Source organism: Pteropus medius, unplaced genomic scaffold (assembly GCF_902729225.1).
Source record: "Pteropus medius unplaced genomic scaffold, Ma_sr-lr_union100, whole genome shotgun sequence".
Taxonomy (NCBI): domain Eukaryota; kingdom Metazoa; phylum Chordata; class Mammalia; order Chiroptera; family Pteropodidae; genus Pteropus; species Pteropus medius.
In genome coordinates, this window is record NW_024340696.1 from 25,448,696 (window position 1) to 25,464,513 (window position 15,818).

At 37.4% G+C, this 15,818-nt stretch overlaps 1 protein-coding gene across 3 annotated transcripts in view; it reads right to left on the minus strand.

Moving 5' to 3' along the window:
* ATG5 (autophagy related 5) overlaps positions 1 to 6,324 on the minus strand; it is a 115,147-nt gene extending 108,823 nt beyond the window's left edge. For 2 of the 3 annotated variants that reach the window (XM_039869689.1, XM_039869707.1), the window contains exon 1: positions 6,073 to 6,230. The gene's annotated coding sequence lies outside the window, so the exon portion shown is untranslated. Of the gene's footprint in view, positions 1 to 6,067 lie in introns of all 3 variants that reach the window. The other variant, XM_039869698.1, reaches the window with a different exon arrangement.
* Between the last annotated feature and the right edge of the window lie 9,494 nt (positions 6,325 to 15,818).

Genomic DNA, 15,818 nt, shown 5'->3' on the forward strand with positions numbered 1-15,818 from the left:
AACACCTTGCTCTCTGTTCTACCATCCCCCCTGACTAGTATAGTATGCTCTTCTCTCACTTGTTCAAATCCTACCCACTCTGCAAACCTAGCTCACAATTTTCTGACCCAATGAAATAGTGAAAGTTCTACTCTGAACGCAGAATATTCCATGTACCACAAATATAGCACTAAATCTGCAAATTCAAGCATTCTGGGTAAGGTAGGAAGACATGGCTTTTTGACCTCTGTAATATCCAATTGTCTTCCAGAGCTAATATTCTAGAACTAGATACCACCAGATTATACTGTATGAGTAAATCCTGAAATAAATACTGTTGGTACCTTAATACTAAGATTCAATAGCCTTCTACAGACACACACATATATATATGGGAGATTATATATATATATATATATATATATATATATATATATATATATCTCCTATCTTTCATAGACTAGCTAATTCAAAATTTATCATAATGTATCCTGTGGAAACATTTTAAATAACCATATTAGTTTAGACAAATATCAATTACTAACACTGAATTATTGAAAGAGCTTTTCTCTCTCTTTTCCACTGATCAACGCCAAGTACATCAAGACTGTCATAAATTAACTAGTCAAAGAGAGAAAAACTCAAATTTTGTATCACTATACTTAAATGGATGCAATGTCATCTACAGGTAAATAAACTGAAAGAGGTGAATAAATTTGCCCAATGTAATAAGAGCATTAATTACCAGTCAAACTAGGATTAGAACTTTGGTCACTTGAACTGAGTCCAGTGCTCCTTCCAGTATACCACAGTGTTTTAACTTTTATTAAAATATATCCATAAACAAAATTGAAGTCTTGAGAGGCACTACACTGTGGAAATTCAAAATGTAGAATATGGAGCCAAACTGCCAGGATTTAAAAACTAGCTCCAACACTTACTATGTAACCTTAAGTAAGTCACTTAACTTCTCTGTCTCAGTTTCCTCATCTGTAAAATGGGAATAATAGCACTTAACAAATTAGATAGATATAAAAATTAAATTAATACAGGTAAAGCACTTAGAACAATGCCTATAATATAGTTCTATAGAATATATCTAGCATAATTTACAGGACAAGAGCATGTCTCAAAAAAAATTTAAAAGTCATAAACACTTCAAGAACCAAGAATAATCAAAAGCATTATATAATGTAAGCAGGAATTATAAGAGTAAAGGAAAATAACTAAAAATTGTTCACTGAACATTGCTAATAACCCTCAATATAAAGTCAATAAATACTTAATCATTTGATATGCCCAGCTCTATTGCAGGTGCTGAAAGAATACAAGATAATGACAATTATAATAACACATCTTTCTAAAAACCTCAGGCATTGCCCAGAACGTAATATCGCTAAATCTACTAAACATATCATATACTTTCATGTCCTTTCCAGGGCTATGCTCATGCTGGTGGTTCCTTACTCTAAAGTAGTCTTCTCCACTGTGTCTTTCCAACTTAGACATCCTTCAGGACCCAGATCAAATATCTTTTCTTCAATGCATGACTCCGACAGAACCTGTTTCCTTAAAGCACCTTTATTTTCCTCTACTACAGCACTTATAAGCTTATTGTAAAGATTTTTCATCTCTGATTTCCAATCTCATATTCTTTCCATCATACCACACTGTCAGCATCCCATCCAACCCCAAAATGTCCATGGTTATAATGAAATGTTACTTTCAGAAAGCTTTCATAAGGGAGGAGGGCGGAGGGGAGAAGTAAAATATTAACGTATTCTATAGTGTTCAGGGAAGAATTTTAAAAGATAAGGAAATTGAAAGAATGGGTAGAATATGGACAGGCAAAGAGAAGGATACAAATATTCCACGCAGGGCAAAAGAGCATCAGCAAAGGCAGGAAGTGAGCAGGAACAACGTGTATACCAACAGCTTAGGAAACTCTGGGTTCGGTAAAGTAGATAATCAAAGAGCTGACACTGTGAAAAGTCTTAATATCACATGTAGAGCCTAGGCAAATCACTTTATTTCACTAAACCTCAATTTCCTTACCTGTAAAATTCACCAGGTTATTCTGAAAAAAATTAAAATCTTTTAAGTGTTTGACACATAGTAAGTGCAGAGAAATATGAGCAATTATTATTCTTTTAATGTCAAATCTGTAAATGTAAAATAAGACGATTATGAAGCATACCAAATAGAAGACTGTGGGTTCTTAATTTCATCCAATAAGCCTAGACAACCTGTAGGGTTTTATAATAGAGAAATAAAAACAACTAACTGGTAACAGTACACAAAAGGAGATCGCAAGTCAGAGAGAAGATAGCCGGAAGCAAGTTCAGCAACTAAGGCATATAATAATGAGTGCCTGACCTAGACTGGCAGTAGTGGAATAAGAGACAGCTATAATGTTTTTCCAAGAAAGAATGAATAAAAGTTGATGAAAAACTGGCTGAGGGATAAAAAAAATGACAGGGAACATTTAAATGCTAACAGCAGGCAAAAGAGTAAGGTAGTTAAGAGGTTTTAAAATCAGATTGACATGGATTTGAACCATGACTTTCACCAATAAGTTGTGTGTCTTTGGACAACCAACCTGACATCTCTGAAGCTCATATCTGTAAACTAAAGATAATTCTAATTTCACAGAGCTGTTGGGTGTTCAGCAGCTGGTAAACACTCAATAAATGTTTTTTCGTGTTCCCATGGATCCTCTGCTTGAATAGCCTTTCCCTCTTCTTGGCCAACTCTTATTCCTCTTTTAAGAGTCAGTTTAACATCAGCTCCTTGGGAAGCTTTCCACTAAGCAACCTCCAATCTAATTACTTCTATAATAGCATGAGCATGTCATAACCATGCATTGCAATTACATTTATCTTATCTGTCTCTTGCTCATCCCCCAAAGAACTGAGAGTTCCTTGACAGCAGAAACTGAGTCATATTTACCTTTATAGCCACAATATTAGCATAATTAGCAAATAGCAGCCTCTGCAATTTTTATAAAATAACTGGAAAATATAAATACATAAAATATATAAATCCAAAAGTTACATTATCTACTTAAGAAACTTTTCCATCTAAATGCTTTTCCAAATCAGTACAATCACACTTTAAACCTAGAAATTTCATTATTTTAGAAAAAGATTTTTCCCTTTCATATATTTGCTACACTATCATTGCCACGCACTCCATATGAAGGCAATGTTCTGGAAGCAGAGAAATTCCAACCCATGATGCAGTCTACTAGAAGTAACCTTCTTGAGGACAGGAGCTACTTTTAAATGCTGTATTCTCTGCATCTATCTCAGGACCTATAATAGAGTAGGTGCCCAACCAAAATCATTTAGCAAATAGCATAGTGAGTTATGATAAAAATATAATGCACAATGAACAGTCCCTTTGACACTACAATCCGAGAAAGGTTAACCTATTATTCAAAGCTATTTTGCTGACAAAATCTAGAAATTACTCAAAATATCAAATGTCTACCAGTAGTAAATTTGTAAACATCTAAAAATAATAATCTGTGCTGACTGGTCTCCCTATAAAATAATGAAAACTAACCTCAAAAGTGGGCCCTGAGTACTGCCCAAGGTTCCTACATTTCCCTAGTCCATTTATTCTCCCACTGTCCTAGACTGCCATTTCATACCTTCTCCCTCCTCAGATTTTCACATCTCCTTCCTTACTCTCTCTCAGCTAAGGCTCTGGCATTCTATTGCCTTCTATCTTGTAACTAAGTGGTTCTCAAGAAGGGTTTCAGTGAACAGTCCCATGCCTTTCCTGGAAGATAGTCACCAACCTCCAAATGCTCAAGTGCTTGAAACATGCCTTTAGAGATATCTCATGGCTTCAAATATCATTTATACATTAACAATTCCCACATTCATATCTTCAGTCCAGACTTCTCTTCTGAATTCATTTCATATATACTATTGCACACTGATATCTCATTTGAAAATTTAGCATGTTGCAAAACAGAATGATTTCAGATCTTCCTCCCTCCTCTCCCTATTATTCTGTAGTCTTTCCCAAATTCCTATGTGGTAACTCTATTCTTTAGTGGATCAGGTCATAAACCTGGAGTCATCCTTGACCCTTCTGCACACTAGACGGCTCTAGCTTAGACACAAGTCAAAAATATCTGCCATTTCTCACCAACTCCACTGTTACCACCTATCCAAGTCACCATGTCCTTTAATCTGGATTAATGCAATGGCCTACTGACAGATATCATTTCTGCCCTCGCAACAGAGAGACAACACAGCAATCAGAAAGGGCCTTTTAAACATAAGTCAGATCAGTTTACTCTCACTCAAAGTAAAAACTAAAATTCTTACAAAGCCCAACAAGGCCGTTTATGACCTGACCCCATTCTGACCTGATTATTTAATTCTCTTCCCCCTGGCTTACTCAGTTCCAGTCAAACTAGCTGGTATACTCCTGCCTCAGGGACTCTGTAGTTGCTCTGATGGATCGTTCCACTACATCTACATGGTACCCTTCTTTGTCACTACTAGGTCTTTGCTCAAATATCTCTTCGAAGTTCACCACTACAATTTTCTATACTCGCCATCCCATTCCCCATTCCCTTTCATTGCTTTATTTTTTCTTTCTAGCACTTCTCACCACCTGATATATATTTTAATTAAATTTTTATATTGTCTTCCACCCTCCCTCAAGATGAACTTCATGATGGCAGGAATTTTTATTTTGATCATTGTTTGCTTTGTCTACTTTTTGCTCAGTGCCTGGTACATAACAGGCATTGAGTATTTGTTAAATAAAGCTAATCTACACTTGAAGTGTATACATTATTCTAAAAACTTATATCTACATATTACCATTCTGCTCATTTTCCCCCAACTTTAGCCAACATATCTTTGAGGATCAAAGCACATGCTTAAATCTACTTTAAAATTCTAAAATTTCCCTCAACTACCCTCAGCCCAACATCCTTACTTTATTTTTATTAACATTTATTAAAATTACTGGAGTGAATGGTTAATAAAATCAAATAGATTTCAAGTGTACAATAATACGTCCTATGTATATTGCATTGTGTTCACCACCCAAAGTTAAATTTCCTTCCACCACCAAATATCTGACCCCACCACTTACACCTATCTACCTCCTCCCCCAGCCCCTTTCTTTGCTCAGGTAACCACTAATCCACTGTCCGAGTCCATGAGTCTCTATTTGTCATGTTTGTTTCAGTTTTATATCCCACATATAAGTGGAATCATATGGTTTTCACTTTTTCTGTCTGACTTATTTTGCTTAGCATGATAATCTCAAGATCCATCCATGTTGTTGCAAATAGCAACAGTTCATCATTTCTCATGGCTGACCAACACCTTTACTTTCAAATTCAAAATTCAACTAACGACTTCCTCCATGAAAATCACAAATAATTCAGTTCAGATTGAAGTACCCATACTCCTCCAAACTCTGAGATTTACCAAGTGAATTCTGGAACACTTTGGAAGTTCAGTACTGTTTGAGACTCAAGATTCTGATTCTTGCTGAAGACCTGCTGTGCCTTCCTAAACCTCAGAAAAATCTAGAACCAATCCAGTTTCTCTAGGTTCCTTAAATTCGAGTATGATTTGAAAATAATCCAAAGTATAATTAAAGTACGTGAAAATACTCTGCCAACAGAAAATGGCTTTGTTAGCACTAAATATTATGAGACTTAATGAATGCCGTTGAGATAAATTGGAGGAAATACCCACCCAACTCGGATAGAATTGAATTGCCTGTGAAATAATTATGATTTAAATAACTTACAAGAAAAATTCAGATTCTGAACTTATAAACTCTAGCGCCTGCGATTAAGACCCTGGGCTTCCTATCTTAGTATGGAACAGACGTATTCCCCAAGAGAGACCTCATAGGTTACACCCTCCCGCCAGCCTCACCTCCCCCAGAGGAACTACCTTTACCCGCCACCGCCGCCTGGGGGAGCGCTCCTCCAGCCCGCCACTCGCCCCTCCTTCTTACCACACCTACCTGGCAACTCCCCGACCCTGCTCTTTCGGGCTTTTCCTTACTCCAGGGGACACACACACACACACATACACACCCTACCAGAAACTCTGGCTCCTCCTCCGGCTTCCCGCACCGGTGAAGATGATCGAGTCCCTGGCTCCGGCGGGGTGGCGGCGCTGGGTACTTAACACACTGTCCCGCAGGGGCGCGGGAGCCAGCAGTCCCAAGAAATCGCGCAGCCGCAGAAGACACCGGTGCGGTGGTCAGAGCCGAGCCCTGCTGCACTTCCGCCCTCCGGTATCCAGCCAATACAACCCGCAGCGCAGCGGAGCCCTGAAAGCCCACCCCAAGTCCAGTCACCTTCGGCGCCCGGAGATGACGTCACGAGACCCCACGTGGCCCGCACTCCGCCCTCGGAGTTCGGCCCAACTCGGCAAGAAGGCCAGAGCCGCTCTTGAGCATGCGCAGAAGGAGCGGAATGCGTGACTGTGGTTTCACAAACCCCTGGCAAATAAATTCACAACTGCTACCCTCTTACCGGTGTCTCACGTTTTCGGCGTAGTCGTTGGCGTTTGGGGAGGTTAATGTAACAGTTCTGTGAGAGCAGAGAGTTTTAAAAATACGGAGACACTGCCTCATTGGAGCTTGATTGCGGCATCCCTTACCTAGCTTCACAAGATATTAATAAAACATTGGTTTTTAAAGTGTTTTCATATCTATTTTCTCATTTGATCGCAGCTTCATCAGAGCCACAGCAGAGATTAATAGCCGCATTTCACGGAAGACAAATACTTGAGTACTGAAGCTCTTCCATCCATCCAATAGTGCGTATCCGTAGTTTCCTGTTTGTGAAAATACTGAACAATTAACAAACTTACTCCCAGTGTTTGAATTAGACCTATCAAAAGCCTTACCAGGCTTTTAATGGTTTTCTCTTAATTATGCTAGCCGTACAACTTAATGCTATAGCTAAGTAAATACTATGTCGACACTCAAAATAGGTTCCTGATAGTTGGAAACATTAGGGAAATTCTAGTAGTAGCCACAGGATTCTTTAAGAAAGAAGAATCTTGAAGGTTGATTAGTCCAATCATTTTCAAATGGTGAATCAATCCAATAGTGATTCAAGTTAGGTCACGACTAGTACTTTTGAAAGGAAATAAAATAGCAAATATTAGCATGTTTCACACATGTTCAAGTTAAGTACTGTTTTCTAAAATTATTACCTAAGTATGTATGTTGTATAGAATGGATAGGAATGTGAAATACATTTCTTGGTATGGGTAGCAATCAAACAAGGTTGAAAGCCAGAGTCTGGTTCACGTCACCTACTTAATGCAGAAATCCCTTCTTACAGCACCCCCAACAGATAGGCATTAGCTTCCATAAAAAAGCTCTTGGGATTAAGTTAACCTTCTCAAAGGTAGCCAAAACTATATGAAATTTACTTTAAAATGCATCCCTAAAATTAGATCGATGGAAAGAGGGATGGATAAATGAATAAATACATGAAAGCTCAAGTACAAATAGAATGTTAATGGTAGAATCTAGGTGGTGAGTAAATGGGCGTTCACTGTAAAATTACTTCTACTTTGCTATATGTTTGAAAATTTCCTAATAAAATGTTGAGAAGAGACTATGTATGGAGAGCTGATAGCAAGAAAGTGATTATATTGAGCTAAAATCCAGTTTCATGTAACTTAAGAGCTGACCCTGTTGTTTTCCTTCCTCCTCTTGTTCTTCTCCTACCCCATGGCTACAACCTACAATAGAAATATTTAACTCCTGTTCTACTAGACAGTAGTTCAGATATGAAAAAAATAGCTGTCATGCCCCATAACCCATTCAGGGATAAGCACTGTCCGTTTTTTCAACCATTATTCACATGGCATATCTCTCCTCTGGATATGGTCTAGTTTTCAGTGTCCCTATTAAATAGTTATACTCTTTCTCATCTCATGATTATGCCGCTTGAGCAAAAATTTGGAAATAAGAAGGATTTTATATTTGTCCTCTGTCATTTTCAATTGTTAATATTATGTTTTCTCTCTGCATCTTTTAATATTTTTTTCTATGAAGATAACTTTAAAAGAGCTCTTTTGGATTGGCCTTACCATTTTTCCCAAGCCTCAACTCATTCTGGGTGACATCAGGCAGACGTTTGACATCTGTGAACTTGCTTATAAAGTCCTCCTTTCACCAAAAGTCAAATACACAAGTCCTCTAAAATTCTACTTCAAAGGAGAGACTCCAGAAAGTCTCTGTTAATAATATGCTTTCTTTTCTTTCACTGTAATAGTTTGCAGTTGTAAGGTCTGGCTTTTATTTTTGCATGCCTCACAACTTCTGAGACTCAAAGCTGGGGGATCACAACTTTCTTTGCTTTAAATTTACTTAAATTTGCTTTCCTAAACTCTAAAGTGTCTCTATGCATTACTTCCTGACCCTCATCCCATCTACTCTCTTTTCTCTCCAAACTGCTAGTTTCAGAGGATGAGTTAGGCCAAATTTAATTCTTCTACTTCCACTCTAGCTCCTCTGACTGCGCTCCAACCAACTAATCTGTCTCCTTGATTTCCCTCACTCCTGATTTCTTCCTGTAGCCTACAGACATGCTCAAATATAGTTCCATCCTATTAAATTCTTTATCACTTCTTACCTAAACGATTTGGATAGCCTCCTAACTGGTCTTCCTGCTCCGTCTTGTTCCACTTGCCCCAGAGAATATCTATACTTGACTTCAATTTCAATCAGAGTGGATTATCTAAAATGCACTCTAATCATGTCGCTCTCTGATAATTAAAACCTTTTAGTGATTCCTTCTGGACAACTTCCTAGTTTCTTAGCATGATCAGCTGGTTCCTTTTTTCCTTCTAAAGCCTCATTTCTCAGTATTCTCTGCCCTGTACTTCAAACTTCAATAACATCAAACATTTTGCAGTTTTGTGCACTCGGGCTATGTGATGCTTATAAACTATCATTCCTGATGTTCCTGCTGTCTAACATGCTAACCCCCACCAGATTCATCACTACATCCCTTCTTCCACAGTTGGCATACAACATTCAATCTCCAGGACTCAGTTCAGGTGCTGGAAAGTTTTCCCTGATCCACCCAATTCAGGTTAGGTGCTCTTCATAGTTGCCTCAATCATTTTTTGAATTCCCAGTGCCAGCACAATGCTTGGCATTCAATAAATGTCTGGTGAAATAAACTCAGCAGAACATGAGTGTCCTTCCATAATTCCCATGACTTTCACCATAGGAAGTAAATTTTTCCTTATAGCTTAGAGTTTAAGTGGAAAGTAGTGGTTTCCTTTATTACTTCATCAATTTCCAAATTGCCAGCAAGGAAAGTAGAAAGTGATTGAGGTACACTGCTATTAGCAGAGTGGGAGTCCTGCAGTCACCTGGCAGTCAAAGGCCTCCACCACTACTACATTCTGTCTCTGAGCCAGTTTTGTGATCTGTGTGGGAAAGACATTATTGCTTCTTCCATCTGGCTGGGCACTCCACAGTACATTTCCAGAACACGATCGCATTTCTGTTCTTCTATCCTTTTATCCTTACTCAAATGACTCCTCTAAATGATGCTAGAATGGAACTCCTAGGAAGCAGGAATGAATTTCTATATATGAAAGGTTGCAAACTGGGGTTCTACAGGCCAGAACTGGACCAATGGTATGACACTATAATGTATTTGAACCTACTTTGTCATATATACTGTGATATTATGCATGTGCTAGTTTAAGCTTCAATTCTAGTTGCCCAAACTGAGAATTCTATGCTCCAGAGGTGATCAGGTGCCAACATTAGAAAGACCACATTCCAGAGCTAAGGCTATCTGTTATCACTATCTTGATTCATACTAATTAGCATAGTGAATGTCAAAGATGGGTTTTTACTTTTGGCTGGCTCAAAAGTATGATAAATGTTAGAAACGAGATCTCATTTATGAAATTAGTAGTATTTAAGATATACAGCTTGACTAAAACTGTATATCTTAGAGATTCTTGCCACTCTTGCATGAACAGAGTATAGGAATGCATGAAGCCTGCGACTCGATCCCTAAATTTTCTTATGTCTTCTATAAAGGTTACAGAATTCAGCCTCAAGAGTGATGTTACATCTGCCTTAAGAGAAACTTTCTTGCAGGGAAATAGTGAGCCCACCTTAAAGAGCAGAGAGTTTAGGTCTTATCAAGCTTATAGAGCAGGTCGTACGAACCGTTTTGTTTAACAACTATTCTGTGTGTGCATCAGAATTTGGTCGAAGACTAGCTTCCTTTATAATCTCATATTCAGATTATGGAGAAATAATTAATTCTCACCCACTTCAATTTCTTTGATGGCTAGATACCTATCTACAGAAAAAGAATGTAAGAGTTACACATGATCAAATTAGTCTTGGTCAGTTAGCAAGAGTGGCAGATGTACAGTTGACCCTTGAGTATAATTTTTGAGTCCTCCAAGTTTATTAATAGCCTACTGTTGACTGGAAACCTTACTGATAGTATACGATATGTATTATATACTACATTCTCACGATAAAGTAAGCTAGAGAAAAGAAAATGTTATTAAGAAAATTATAAGGAAGAGAAAATATATTTACAGTATTTATTGAAAAACAATCACGTATAAGTAGACCTGCGCAATTCAAACCTGTTTTGTTCAATGGTCAACTGTATTCTTTGTCCTTTAAAGTGTTTTTCGAACTCTTAAAAAAAAATCCCAACTTTGTGAAACCTGTTGCCATTTAATTTAATTTAATTTAATTTATTTTTTTCAATGCGTAAAGAAGAAAAATAGTCTGGAAAGTTTAAAACTTAAAGAGAAGTCTTTAAAAACAAACAAACAAAACCCCTGAACAGCCCAATTCTTTAAACAGCAAAATAAATCCTTGCAATAACACATTGCTGTCACCAGATGTCACAAACGACTTTGTGTAAAGCTCAGTGCCCCCAGCCAGCAAGGCCTGTCAACAGCACACTTAATGATGTAATAATGTTTCTTAATAGGAAACCTCTGGTTATCCAAGAGGTCTTGTGAAAGCCTAAAAAAATTCTCACAACGAAATTATTTTAATTGCAAAAACAAAACAAAACGAAACAAAAAACCGACTTTGTAAACCTTGTCAATATTGACAAAATCTCTTAAATCCATTTTCCTTGCCTTCTCATTCTGTTCTTGAATCATAAGTTAATACAGCATAGCATAGCTGAGGACATGGGCTCTTAAGTCTCATATCTGACATCTATTACATGTGTGGCCGTGGGCAACATTATTCAACAAGGACTTGCTATGTACTCGCAATAGCTATGCACTTGCTATGTACTTGCTATGTATGGTCAGTGCAAAATGAAAATGAGGGCCTTTTGTAAGCAAAGAATTTCAAAATGGCAACAGCAGAGCATAAAATCAAGTGCTGTGCGATTGAACGGGTCGCTCACCCAAGAACCTGGCTCTTTATGTAACTTCTCCAAGTCTCCACTTCTCCATTTTCCTTGTGGTAAAATGAGGATAATGATAGCATCTGCTTGGTAGACTTGTTTTGAAGATCATGTGCAATGATGCTCATAAAACATTTACAGCAGTGCTTGGCACATAGTGAGCTCTCAATAAATGGAAGATGTTGTTTTATATCTTTTATTAGACTCTGTGCCTAATATTTTTAAATTAAGCTATTCAGCTTATCTAATAAAAAAAGTCTATCATAGAATAACTTTTGAAGTTCTGAAAAGCCCATTTTATGATTATGACCTTTTCACATTCACCTCTCAGATCTGATGCCACAGCCAGCCTATACCTTGCACCTTTGTCTTTCTCCTTTAGTGTTATCCCTGCCACACACATGCCATGGTTTACTTTTTATGTTTTTCTAAACACTACAAGTGAAACCTTCTATTACTATCACTGTGTTTCTAAGATCCATTTATTACCTTGGGCTTTAAAGAAATGGCATGATTAAAGAGGCTAAGAAAGAAGGGAAAGGTACAGAAATTTTAGGGAAGGAATAAAGAATGACAAAAAACAAGGAGGAAACACATTTATGCTGGGTGTAGTGAGTGTATTTTATTCTGCAAATGTGAAATACTATATGTCAAGAGGTTATAAAGTTCTTCATACATGCATAATTTGTTTAGTTAGTTAACACATGCACAGCATACCATGTGCTAGGCACAATTCTATAACATTTTTCTAATATTCTAACTAGAGTCTTAATGCTCATACAATTTGAGAGGTCCTGTTTAGAAAGCACACATACTCACAAATAACTTAAAAATACAAAATTAAGTGACCTTGGAAAGGTCCCATGATAGTGAAGCGTCCTGAAAGTTTAGCTTCATAGTAAACATTCCTCTGTTTCTAATCATTGAGGGACGGAAGTTAAGAAGTAACCTTCAGGCAGCCTGATCCTTCACCTGTCTCAGGTTTTAAGACTGCTTCTGGCCTGTGATCTAATCTCCATAGAAAAACAGTTGTATTTTGGTTGTATTGCCATTAGCACAAAGGGCAAAATTAAACAAGAATCTTTCATGTTTTGCCAGCCACGTATTACGATCCACTATTTAAGCACCTTTATTTTATTCACTGCCTTATTCTAGGCAGATTTTCTAACATTCTCTTCATCCACTAACCATAACATGAAATTTCTGTATTCCTGAAAGACATATAGTAAAGTATCATTTTCTCCCCTTTCTGCACACTTTCCCAGCAATTTATAAAATGATTAGTGTTCTCACAAACAGTGTGTTCATTCATTTAATAGGCTTTTACACGTAAGCCTGTGCAAGGTACTCAAGATACTAAGATGCATCAGAAATAATTTTTTCCCTCAAGGAACTCATATTTCAATGTGGCAGAGAACTTATAAGTAAACAAATGACTGCAACAGTCTCTAACAGGCTGTCATAGAACCATGTACAACTGTCATGGGAACCTAGTTTCAAGAACAAGTAGCAGAGAACAAACTGATGGTTGCCAGATGTGAGGGGGTTGGGAGTGCTGGGTGAAAAAAGGTGAAGGGATAAAGAACTACAAATTGGCAGTTACAAAATAGTCATGGGATGTAAAGTACAGCATCTAGAACATAGTCAATAACACTGTAATAACTGTATGATGCCAGGTGGGTACTAGGCTTATCAGAGGGATCACTTCCTAAGTTACATAAATGTCTAACCATTATGCTGTATACCTGAAACTAATATAATATTGAATATAAGCTGTAATTGAAAAAAAATTTTTTAAAAAGAACAACTAGTAGCAGTGTATAAAAGTAATCTTAGAAGATAAATAGAATACAGCAAGTGGACAGGGAAAGAAACAACTTTTAAGTCCAGGGCTCTTAATCAAAGAGTCCATGATTCAAGTTCAGGGCTTTGAAGAATTTGAATGAGAAAACAATTACATCTTTATTTGTATCAATCTCCAGTTAGAAATTTACCATTTTTTCAATTATAAATATAGGCCACAAACTGGATAGTATTAGCAATACTCGTACCTTGTCACCAATAGAAACACAGATATATTCAATTCACATTACAGTTGACACAGATTCTTGAAATGTCATTTATACTCATCATTACTTTGAAATTATAGTACGAATTAGACCCACTGTGAGACCTTATTATTTATTGCATTAATAAAAATGGCATACTATAACTCAAACTTATTTTCCTAATATTTTGATAATCGCATATAAATATAATTGGATGTCTATGTAAGAATATGTATGTCTATGCATTTAAACATGTTATTCTGAGAAAGGCTCCATAGACATCACCAGACTGTCTAAGGGATCCAATGCTAAGAAAAGAATAAACAAAAAGGTTAAGAACCCTTGTTCTAGGCAAAGGGAACAGAAGACACAGCAAGAGTAAAAGATGACAACTTGTTTAAGAATTCAGTTACCAGTGCTGCGTTTTCATTCTCATGACTCTAAATTCTTCTCACTTCTCTTCTCTTACTCTTACTTCTACTCCCTTAGTTTGAGGCACCTGTCCCTCTGGCTCTCCTCCAATCCATTTTCCAATCTTCCCCAGAATGCTCTATTTAGAATGTCAATATCATGCTACTGCTAATTGGGTCAAAGGGGGAAAGGAGAGCCCTATCTGCCTGACCTTCATCTTACCTCTCCCTGCAGTCCCCAAAATGCCTTACCATGAAGCCCTTGGGATCCTTGGGACAGATTTTAAAACATCTGGCCTGAAAGAGCGAATATGGCTTTCAAACCCTACATAGGGAGTTCAATACTTCTCCATCTTCGTCTTCTAACAGCCCTGAGCTCTCTCCTACAACTTCACTGAAACATTTTCATTCTTCATAAAGGTCTTGCCTTCTCTTGCCTCTGGGGCTACAAACAAGTTATTTACTTAGCATAGAACACTATTTCTCAGTATTCTTTTTTCCTGATTAACTCCTATTTATGTTAGGTATCAAATTAGAGATCTCTTCTGGGAAATTCCTTCTATACCCCAGCAAGAATAGCATAAGTACACCTCCTATGTGCTGCCTCAACAGCACATAGGAGGTATACTGTATTTTTCATTTTATCATTGAATAGTGGTAGACTTTCTACTGGTCTGTGCTCCACAAAAACCTGCACACTCTTATCTGCTTGTCACCGAGACTTTACTCTCTGTTTAATTCCCCACATAATGCCTGACAGATAGTAAGCATAAAGAGGTCATTTACTGGGGAGGTGAATAAATTAATGAAGCTAAAATTGTTGTTGGGGTTATATCGGGAAAAGGCTTGGAAACCAAGGTAAGGAGTTTGAACTTTATTTTCTAGACTAGAATTTTTCAAACTGTAACTTATGATCTATTAGTGGATTGTGAGATCAATTTAGTAGTTTGCAATAATTGTGTGCAAAATAGAATTTTATAGAGTAGAATACAATAGAATAAAATAGAAAATGTTGGATTGCATCACAAGTAGCATTTGTTTTCTAACATTTTTACTTCAGTTATGCATTTTTATGCATATATATGCATATCCTATATAAGAATGTGTGGATTGTGTTGCGATGCAGAATTTATAGCTTCCTGTAGGTCATGTCAACTAGATTCTAAAGATGCTGCTGTAACCACAGGGGAGCCATTGAAAGGTTTCAGTTAAGGACACGATATCATAAAATTTGTGATTTTTGGATACTTCCTCTGCATGAATGGTATTTTGACTGAAATTGTCTCTGGAGGCAATAAGAGCAGCTAAAAAGCTACTACAGTCAACTGAGAAATGACAAGGGATGAAATGGCAATGGAATGAAAAGCCAAGGATGGGAAGGAGGGAGAAATAGTGACTGAATGGAAAGTGTGTATGAGGGGGGCTGAAGTTTTTAGTTAATGTTCATGCCAAGACAGAAACATATTAGAAAGAGCTTGCTGTGAAGAATCCTTGGGAAAATCTGTAGTAACATCTAAAGAGGTTTAGAGTTTGAGAGAGAGAAGTCCAGACTGGAGGCATTTCCATAGGGAGTCATCTATCACTTATGTTAGTCTGTGTCCTCCCAGAAGCAGACACCGAGATGAGAGTAAACTTGCAAAGGTGTTATTAGGAGAAATCTCTAATAGAAAATGGGGAGGGAAACAGGAGAAACTAGGAGAGACATAAGTCAGCTAGTGCAGCCTAAGCAAGGTGAACCAAGGAATTTTGAGGAATCCTGGAGCCAAAATTGTCAGAAGAGCCCCTGTCTCCCAGGAATAGGATTGATTTAGAGTCTATGCTGTGCTCAGTCACTGGCCATGTGCAGTCCATGGGAAGCATGGGAAGTGTGCATTTCAAAGCCAGCCCTGGGCCCTTAATCAATTATTCTCATTAGCAGTTAGACATCTGTGAGGTGTATTC